This window comes from Heterodontus francisci, chromosome 31 (genome assembly GCF_036365525.1).
Source record: "Heterodontus francisci isolate sHetFra1 chromosome 31, sHetFra1.hap1, whole genome shotgun sequence".
NCBI lineage: Eukaryota > Metazoa > Chordata > Chondrichthyes > Heterodontiformes > Heterodontidae > Heterodontus > Heterodontus francisci.
This window is the reverse complement of record NC_090401.1, coordinates 37,964,206-37,974,673: the sequence shown is the minus strand read 5'-3', so window position 1 is coordinate 37,974,673 and position 10,468 is coordinate 37,964,206. Positions and strand designations below refer to the sequence as shown.

General features: G+C 42.6%; 1 protein-coding gene across 1 annotated transcript in view; it reads right to left on the bottom strand.

Moving 5' to 3' along the window:
- Positions 1–260: 260 nt before the first annotated feature.
- The window catches only part of LOC137347159 (ribonucleotide reductase M2 polypeptide), a 61,794-nt gene continuing 51,586 nt past the window's right edge, over positions 261–10,468 (bottom strand). The window contains exon 10 of the transcript XR_010968880.1: positions 261–271. The gene's annotated coding sequence lies outside the window, so the exon portion shown is untranslated. The remainder of the gene's footprint in view (positions 272–10,468) is intronic.

The following is a 10,468-nucleotide window of genomic DNA, read 5'->3' as shown; positions in this document are numbered from 1 at the left end:
AGGACAAGCTCTCAGAGAACAACCGACCAGAAGGTCATGGAGCAAAGGTTGCCCCACCTCCGCTTTACTTGCTTAAAACCTTTCACATTTCTAATATCTGCTAGTTCTGAAGAAGGGTCACTGACCTGAAACGTTAACTCTGCTTCTCTCTCCACAGATGCTGCCAGACCTGCTGAGTATTACAAGCATTTCTTGTTTTTATTTCAGATTTCCAGCATCCGCAGTATTTTGCTTTTATTTTAGAGGGAACGTTGGTTAATACAGAGGAAAACTGCAACAAAATATAAGGCAACGTTAATGTACTTGCAGAATAGGCGTGTACGTGGCAAATTAGTTATAAGTGGTGCATTCTAGAAAGAGGACTAAGGAGGCCATCTACTCCTTGGGGTAGGAGAGCAATGGGATCCAGCGGCACACATTCACAAATCATTAAAAGTAGCAATGCAGGATAACAAAGCCATAAAAATTACAAACACATTACAAACAAAACACTGGGTTCATTTCTAGAGGAACACAATTCCAAAGAAGAGAAGCTATGTTGGACTTACATAGAACCTTGCTTTGAGCATACTGTGCTCAGTTCTGGTCTTATATTACCAAAAGGGTAAGCACTGGAGAAGGTACGAAACGATTTACAAGGATGCTACCAGACTGAGAGGTTATAACAATCAGGAAAGCCTAAACAAGCTGGAGCTCTTTTCTCTAGAAAAGAGAAGGCTGAGAGGTGACCTAACAGAGGTCCTTAAAATTATGACGAGATTCATTAGGGGAGACGTAGAGTAGATGCTTCCACTTGTGGGGAGTCCAAAACTAGGGGCCATAAAAATAAGATAGTCACCAATAAATTCAAGAAGGAATTCAGGAGGAACTCCTGTTCCATCTGGCCCACAAAGAAAACTGAAAAAACATTAAAATCTTGCCGAGGCCTTGTCTGGCACATGAACCCCTTCCTGACAGGTTTGGCCTGATGGGGGAGCCATCACTGCTCCTCCCAATGCAGACCTCAGACCAAATGGGTTGAGTGTCCTGCTCAAAAGAGCAGGTTACTATTCAGGCCCACTGGGAAGGCAGTGGGATCGGAGGGAGTAAGTCGTTCCCCTCAGTTTAATTGTGTCTCCCCCGCCCAACTCGACAGAATGAGACTTGAGCCCACAACCTAGACTCAAGATAGGGCAATCCCTTTTGGTCAAAAGGGTTCCCCATACCTTATTTATTTTCCCATCTTCACTGCTTCTAGACATGGTGTTCTGATGGGCAGCTTATCGGGCCCAAATTGTTAAATAACCCACTTAAATGTTGTACTTAAGATGAACCTTGTAAGAAAGAAATAGAAAATATAAGAGAAAATACCAGTGACAAATTGGACTCGTATATACATGCTTCCCGATCTAGCAAAATAGCAAAAGCTGATTAGCAGCTGCAACAACCCTGATAATCTGACAACTCAAGAATAGCTGTAACCAGAGAACACCAGGAATTAAACTATTGCTATATGCAACATTCCTTCATTTATATTGGAGGGAAAAAATGAGAATGTGCAAATTTTAGGGAAAATCTATCGGCTGGATTTTATTATCCCACCTCCAGGAGTGGCGGAGGGTGTGCAAAATGGCGTCAGTCCCGCCTGTGAGGTTAGTGGCCGCACTGCCATAATTACGCAGCAGGCGGCTATTTAGCATAATGATGGCGGCCATGCCCCACCAATCACATGGTGGGAGCGGCATTGGCGATGCCATTAATGGCACCTCCTGATGTTGGATTGCAGAGTTCCGTCCTCCTCAACACTATCCACTTGTAGAGGTCTCTCCTTCCTTCACATTTGCAGATTGAGCTCTGTTTTAATGTCTGATGTGAAAAAAAATTCCACAAGATAACAATGGATAATTTATCTCACCTTTGCAGGCACCAATGAGTCTTGCCTCAGTGGCGCCAGTTTTTCAATGGCGGGTAAGTGAAGGCACCTGAGTGGCGCACGTCATGCATAAGATTGCGAATGCCTGGTAGGATTGTAATGAATTAGGTTCAAATTCATGCAAAACAGTACATAACAGATTTAAATTACCATCTTGTTGCATCGCGGCAGAGGTGCCGCCACAGAACTTGGCTGCCTCCTAGAAAATCGGAAACCGGCATTACAATGTCAGGTTCCGTGTCGGACAACTCCATGCTGATTCTCTGGCCCCTCTGCCAAACAAAAACTTTCTAACAGAGCAAAAAATCCAGCCCTATGTGTTGAAGGGAGAGAATCTGGGGCCCTGCTCTGGTCCATGTTGCTCCAGAAAAAGTTGAACTTTTAAAATCAAAAATTCTGCATTCTGGCTAATTTTATATATCATAGTTCATAGACTTTTAATCACAAGTTTTTAAAAAGAGTTTTAAAGAAGTAGTACTTCTTTAATTGGTAGTATTTGCTGTAAAATTAACATCAAACCAATTGAATGTCAATAGTTTATTTTGGACGATTTTTTCTAAACACAAACCGTTTTTTAACTCTTGATGTCATGGGATGATTTATGTCACCTTCGTACATGGAGAACCAGTGAGAACTGCATTTTAAACTTCTCCGTTCCCCAATTATAAACTCTGTCTCGATTCTATATGTTCCAATGTGCATAGTAAAAACTTCTTAACACACTACTGGGCGGCACAGTGGCGCAGTGGTTAGCACTGCAGCCTCACAGCTCCAGCGACCCGGGTTCGATTCTGAGTACTGCCTGTGCAGAGTTTGCAAGTTCTCCTTGTGACCGTGTGGGTTTCCTCCGGGTACTCCAGTTTCCTCCCACAAGCCAAAAGACTTGCAGGTTCGTAGGTAAATTGGCCATTAGTATAGGTAGGTGGTAGGGAAATATAGGAACAGGTGGGGATGTGGTAGGAATATGGGATTAGTGTAAGATTAGTATAAATGGGTGGTTGATGGTTGGCACAGACTCGGTGGCCGAAGGGCCTGTTTCAGTGCTGTATCTCTAAACTAAACTACCTGCTTCCAATGCTCTTATACAATTACTGCACAACAATAACACAAAGAACCCACTATTTTTTCAGTGCCTCACAATTAAGAGATCAGCCATCCTATTTCCAAGCACTTAACTCATCACCTGTCTCATGATACCATTACAGCAACAATTATGTGCCATTGAGCACACAGCAGCAACCACATAATACTCAGAATGTCTTTTCTCCTCCTTCTTTCCAATCTTCTCTCCTTATTCCCTGATAGCAGGTTTGAGTTATGATTCAACAGCCAGCCACAGCCTTGGGTACATTGCCAAAGTGACCATGTTTTATATTTATATCACAACAGTGTGTATCCGCAGGCTACTCTGTCACAGGGGGCACCAAGAGCTGAATCTCATCCTGGATCATGAACATGGGCAGAAAACCCATTAGAATTTTCTCTTATTCGCCTTCCCTATTAGCCAGTGATATATAGTGAGCTATGCTGTACCCACATCATTATGCTTGAAGGCTCAGCCAATGATGCTGGAGCAAAGGGAGCCAGCAAATGCGGAGAAAGCCATAGTCAGAGAATCAGAGAGCACAGGAGAAGAGATAAGGAGGGGGAGGTTGTAGAGGTATGGTGGGGTGAGGTCATGGAGGAGTTTGAAAATTGAAACAAGGATTTTTAATTTGATCCATTGGGAGATTAATGTGGATGATGCTGATGAAAACTTCAATTTATGAAAGGGAAATCATGTTTGACAAACCTGTTAGAGTTTTCTGAGGATGTAACTAGCAGAATAGATAAGAGGGAACCAGTGGATGTGGTGTATTTGGATTTTCAGAAGGCTTTCAATAAGGTCCCACACAGGAGGTTAGTAAACAAAATTAGAGCACATGGGATTGGGGGTGATAGACTGGCATGGATTGAGAATTGGTTAACAGACAGAAAACAGAGAGCAGAAATAAACGGACCATTCTCAGGCTGGCAGGCTGTTACTCGTGGGGTACTGCAAGGATCAGTGCTGGGGTCACAGCTATTCACAATTTATATCAATGATCTGGATGTGGGGACCAAATATTATATTTCCAAATTTGCTGATGACACAAATCTAGGTGGGAATGTGAGTTGTGAGGAGGATGCAAAGAGGCTTCAAGGGGATTTGGCAGATGGAATATAAAGTGGAAAAATGTGAAGTTATCTACTTTAGTAAGATAAACAGAAATGCAGAGTATTTCTTAAATGGTGAGAGATTAGGAAGTGTTGATGTCCAAAAGTGTTGATGTTGGGCGGCACAGTGGCGCAGTGGTTAGCACCGCAGCCTCACAGCTCCAGCGACCCAGGTTCAATTCTGGGTACTGCCTGTGTGCAGTTTGCAAGTTCTCCCTGTGTCTGTGTGGGTTTCCTCCGGGTGCTCCGGTTTCCTCCCACATGCCAAAGACTTGCAGGTTGATAGGTTAATTGGCCATTATAAATTGCCCCTAGTATAGGTAGGTGGTAGGGAAATATCGGGACAGGTGGGGATGTGGTAGGGATAAGGAATTAGTGTACGATTAGTATAAGTGGGTGGTTGCTGGTCGGCACAGACTCAGTGGGCCGAAGGGCCTGTTTCAGTGCTGTATCTCGAAACTAAAAACTAAATATAATAAAAGGACCTGATATCCTTGTTCATAAATCACTGAAAGCTAATATGCAGGTGCAGCAAGCAATTAGGACAGCAAATGGTATGTTGGCCTTTATTGCAAGAGGATTTGAGTACAGGAGTAAAGATGTCTTGCTGAAATTGTATAGAGCCTTGGTGAGACTGCACCTGGACTGTTGTGTACTGTTTTGTTCTCCTTACCTATGGAAGGATATACTTGCCATAGAGGGAGTGCAACTAAGGTTCACCAGACTGACCCCTGGGATGGCAGGACTGTCCTATGAGGAGAGCTTGAGGAGACTGAGCCTATATTCTCTAGAGTTTAGGAGAATGAGAGGTGATCTTTTTGAAGCATACAAAATTCTTACAGGGCTCGACAGGGTAGATGCAGGAAGGACGTTTCCCCTGGCTGGGGGCTCTAGAACCAAGGGATACAGTCTCAGAATAAGATGTAGGCCATTTAGGACTGAGATGAGGAAGAATTTCTTCACTCAGCAGATAGTGAATCTTTGGAATTCTCTAGCCCATAGGTCTGTGGAGGATCAGTTATTGAATATGTTCAAGACACAGATCGATAGATAGCTAGACATTAAACATATCAAGGGATATGGGACTAGTGTGGGAAAATGGCGTTGAGGTAGCCATGATCTAGCTGAATGGCGGAGCAGGCTTGAGGGGCTGAATGGCCTACTCCTGCCCCTATTTCCTATGTTCTGATGTTCCTAAACTGAAACAAGGCAGCTGTTAATTCAGGCAGCAGCTGCAATGGTGTCATGATAGTTGACGAGTCAGAGAAAGGGGAGTTGGGTGTTAGAGAATGAGTTGGTAGAAGCTTGGGGCAGCTATTTCCAGAGCCAGAAGGTGAGAATAGGGAGGTTGGAGGTAGGCAGGGATATATGAATATTGAAGGAGATAGGGATAAGATAAGAGATAGCTGTATTATTATACATCAGAGGTGGTGAGGCCAAGGGAGAAGGGAAGATTATGAAGGCAGCCATGGGTTTGGGAGTTGATATTAAGGATGAAGTTGAGTGAGGCCAGAAGGGCAGAGAAGTCAGAGGAGGGAAAGCATGGATAATTAGATGGAAGTTGATGTCTTTGAGGATGGGTAGTCACTTGGTCCATAGTTCGTCAGCTGTATAGGTGAATTGAAAATTCAGAGAGTAAGTTGTTATGGACCTTGCAAAAGTGTTGGACGATAAGGATCTTGAATGAAAAATAGAAAGGATGGAAGAGACTGGAACTTGAAGAGGAAAACAAGCTCCAGGAGTAAGGGGAGAGGCTGAGGTGGGACAAACTCAGCATAAACTGGGAACTGAATCCAAGACTTTCTAGTTTGTATTGCCTCGTGCTAGTACGACAGTGAGCAATATCATTACACACTAATCGATAAAACTAACAGGTATTGGGGAAAGCCAAGGAATTCTGTTATTCTTGATATCAAGATACCTGAAAGAACTGGTGGATCATTTTACCCTTCAAAGTGAACTCACCATCATCATCGGCAATCCCTTGTGTCAAGGATGATTCTTCCTTGTGGATGGAAAGTGAGATGTTAGTGTTAGCTGTCAGTCCGCAGCTGGCTTATGAACCCTATCTTAGCCTTTCAGGCTCTCCCAAAGAGAGGACATTGGTTGTCAGCCAGTGGAGATGATGGTGGATTGTTGGCTCGAGCAGCTGCCCTCTCTTTGCATCTCTCTCATTGTTCCCTCTCAGTGACTGCTCTTGTTGATTGGAGGGTCCTGACACCATTTTTGATGATGGGTTGCCATTTTGGTCACGAATGGGCATCTGCTTCCCAGGTGTTGGTATTAATAGAGCAGACCTTCATGCAGTCTTTGAGATTGTCTTTGAAACGTTTTCTTTGGCTCCCGTGTAAGTGGGCTCCCTGACGTAGTTGAGTAAAGCACCTGTTTGGGCAGTCTTGAGTCAGGCATTCTGACGACATGTCCCATTCATCTCAGCTGATGTGAGGTTTTCATGGTCTCTATACTTAGCATGTCTGTGGCTTGGAGGACGCTCATGTTTGTTCTTTTGTCCTCCCACATGATTCGCAAGAGCCATCTAATACAGCGTTGCTGATGTTCTAGGACCTTGATATGACATCTAGAAGCTGTCCAAGCTTCAGCACCATAGAGAAGGTTGGGGAGAATAACTGCCCAATAGACTTTGAGTTTAGTATTGGAGCTAATATCATGATTCTTGAAAACCCGAGTACGTAATTTGTCACAGGCTGAGCTAGCACATTGAACTCGATGGTGTACCAAGGAATTCTGCTATTCTTGATATCAAGACGCTTGAAAGAACTAGGGGATTATTTTACTCTTCAAAGTGGATAATCCAGGACCTAAAGGCAATGTAGAGAACAATAAATAGATGGATCATCTGTGAGAAATGAATTGATAAACTAGAGCTCTTCGGCCTCAAAGAGACATCAAAGAGGGAAACCTATAAATATATAGATATATATAAATATATATAGGGCAGAGATTTAAAACTATTAGTTGCAGTTATATAGCAAAAGTTATTGCAATTTGGGAAGCATGGAAGTGGAGTTGGTTGAAGCACCAGGAGTTTCTCTGCAGTATAGGCTGAGGAGCCAGGAGATGAAAAGTTGAGGTTACAGAGACACCACTGGCACGATGATGGAAGTGCAGTTACAAAGGAGGTTTCCATTATAAATATGGACATAGGGATTTCTAATAAGAAAAGTTGACATAGAAGTGTGTCAGAAAGTGACAATAGGGAGTAAAGTGTTTCAGGCAGGAAGTGCACAATATTTTAATATATTATAGATTAGAATTCTACAACCCATTTGTCGAATAAAGATTCGGATAAAAAAATTATTGAAGTGTTTTTATTCAGGAGAGCAGAGCAGTCTTGCCCATTCCCCCTGCCAATTCTGGCCTTTTCACCCTGGGTGAGATGATTAGACTACAATTACATGGTTCTGTCCACCTACAGCCTTGATCCTGATTGCCCTGCAGGACGTGGTGGTAAGGTAGAAACAAGGAATTGGCTATTACCTGCCTGAGCGGGAGAGGAGGCAAGACTAACAGGATTAGGAATGTTGTGCTGGATGTCGTTTTTTTAATTTATTCATTGGCAGGATATGGGCATTGCTGACAAGGCCAGCATTTATTGCCCATCCCTAATTGCCTTTGAAAAGGTGGTGGTGAGCTGCCTTCTTGATCTGCTGCAGTCCTTTTGACGAAAGCACTCTCACAGTGCTGTTAAGCAGCGAGTTCCAGGATTTTGACGCAATGACAATGAAAGAATGGTGATATAACTCCAAGTCTAGATGGTGTGTAACTTAGAGGGGTACTTGGAGGTGGTGGTGATCCAGTATGCCTGCTGCCCTTGTCCTTCCAGGTGGTCGAAGTTGTGGGTTTGGGAGATGCTGTCAAAGAAGACTGGGCAGTAGGACAGATCTCCCAATTTTTCCACAAGTCCCTTGACATTAGTAAGGGTCAGCGTGGCTGGGTATGCCATTGTTGTGTCAGAATCCAATGCCTAGGTTGATGCTGAGTTGGGCAACAGACATAGTTTCACTAAGCGCAGTGTTTCAGATTGGACAGGCTTTAATATCAAAGGAGACAAAGGCAAATCTTAAACTTATCAACATAACAGACCTTGGTGTTCCAATCTTTCCTCCGAAAAAAACCGACACTGTTTGGCGTATAAACAACATCTCCTACTTAATTCATCTTGGAATGTGGGCGTCACTAGTGAGGCTGGCAGTTATTGCCAATCCCTAGATACACTAATAAGGTAAAGGTGGACCATCTTCTTGAACCACTGTGTAGCAGTTTGATACAACTGAATGGTGTTTTAGGCCATTTCAGAGGGCAGTTAAGAGTCAACCACATTGCTGTGGGTCTGGAGTCACATAAGGCCTGTCCAAATAAGCACAGCAGATTTCCTTCCCTAAAGGATACCATCTGATACAGACAGCAACCCCCACAATTACTGATATTAACTTTTTATCCCAGCTATATCTAATTCACTAAATTCAAATTCACAAACTGCCATGGTGGGATTTGAACTCACCTCTCCTGTTTATTAGTCCAGTAACAAAACCACTATAGTACAATAGCCTTGCAATATTTGAATTCTTAAGAATAATTTGAAAAAAAACCTCACTTTCCAACAGGTCAGATAAAGTCATCTAAGATTAAAAAAAGGATTATCAATTTTATTTAAACTATAATGAGACTGGGCTTAGTTAAACACTGTAGCTTCAAACTGATAATAGAAGGAATTTATGCAGCATTGAAAATGATGAACTGTTATGTTCATCATTCCCTGGGGCGATATCACTCTTTTGTGGCCTGTTCCAGCTGTTTGGAAATAGGGCTGGCTTAGATCGGCTTGTAAAGTCTGGAAGCAGCACATTGTTAAGGGATTCCAAAAACAGGTTGCTTTAGGCATCTGGGAGGGAGAAGAAGGCATTTTCACAAGTGAATTTAACACAGGCTGGTGAAGGAATACCCTGTAGTGTCCTTAACCTTGAATAATCATCTTGCAACATAGCCCTGTAATTTAATTTTAAAATAAATTAAAATTCACTACACGGTAGTTGGCCTTTTAGTCAAAGTGACCTTAATGTTCTGGGGATGTAAAGTAGAAACAGAATCTGTTGTCATCTAACCTTATCCCCTAATACTCTGCTGTTCTTGCTGCTCGTGGAGAACAATCAGGGAGGAAGGGGCGAGCAGAAAGGAAATACAGGATATTGAAGCTAAGTTATAAACTTGGAAATATTCATAAAATGGTGGCCCTGAATTTAAGCCTGCCATCTTATCATGAATTTGATTCAATTGTGTTATTGAGTTTTACCCTGGAGTTAAGGGTTTCTAGAAAGTATAAGGGTTTCAGGTCTGCTGACCTGATTTGTTGGTTTGAGAACACTGAGGTCCTTATAAGCAGAATGTGTCTACAATGATGACAACTGCTTGCATTTATATAGCACCTTTAGTGTAGTAAAATGTCCCAAGGTGCTTCACTGGAGTGTTGTCAAACAAAATTTGGCATTACAGTTTCATTGGTTGGTCATTGCTGAGGGAAAATTTAAGAGAAAAGCTTTCTCAGCATGGCTGGTGTGTTCACAAAGGTGTTGGAGTATAATGAGGGAAAATGTGAAATTGTCCATTTTGGCAGGAAGAAAAAAAAAGAAGCATATTATCTAAATGGTGAGAGACTGCAAAGCTCTGAGATGCAGAGGGATATGGGTGTCCTAGTGCAGGAATCACAAAAGGTTTAGTATGCAGGTTCAGCAAGTAATTAGGAAAGCTAATAGAATGTTATTGTTTATTGTGAGGGGAATTGAATACAAAAGTTGGGAGGTTATGCTTCAGTTATACGGGGCATTGGTGAGACCACATCTGGAGTACTGTGTACAGTATTGATCTCCTTATTTAAGGAAGGATGTAAATGTGTTGGAAGCAGTTCAGAGAAGGTTCACTAGACTAATACCAGGAATGGGCAGGTTGTCTTATGAGTAAAGGTTGTAAAGGCTAGGCTTGTATCCGCTGGAGTTTAGAAGAGTAAGAGGCAACTTGATTGAATCATATAAGATCCTGAGGAGTCTTGACAGGGTGGTTGTGGAAAGGATGTTTCCTCTTGTGGGAGAATCTAGAACTAGGGGTCACTGTTTAAAAATAAGGGGTCGCCTATTTAAGACAGAGATGAAGAGAAATGTTTTCTCTCAGAGGGTCGTGAGTCTTTGGAACTCTCTTCCTAAAAAGGCGGTGGAAGCAGAGTCTTTAAATATCTTTTAAATATCGTCAATAGATTCTTGAAAAGCAAGGGGGGTGAAAGGTTATCGGGGGTAGGTGGGAGTTGAGGTTACAATCAGATCAGCCATCATCTTATTGAATGGCAGAGCA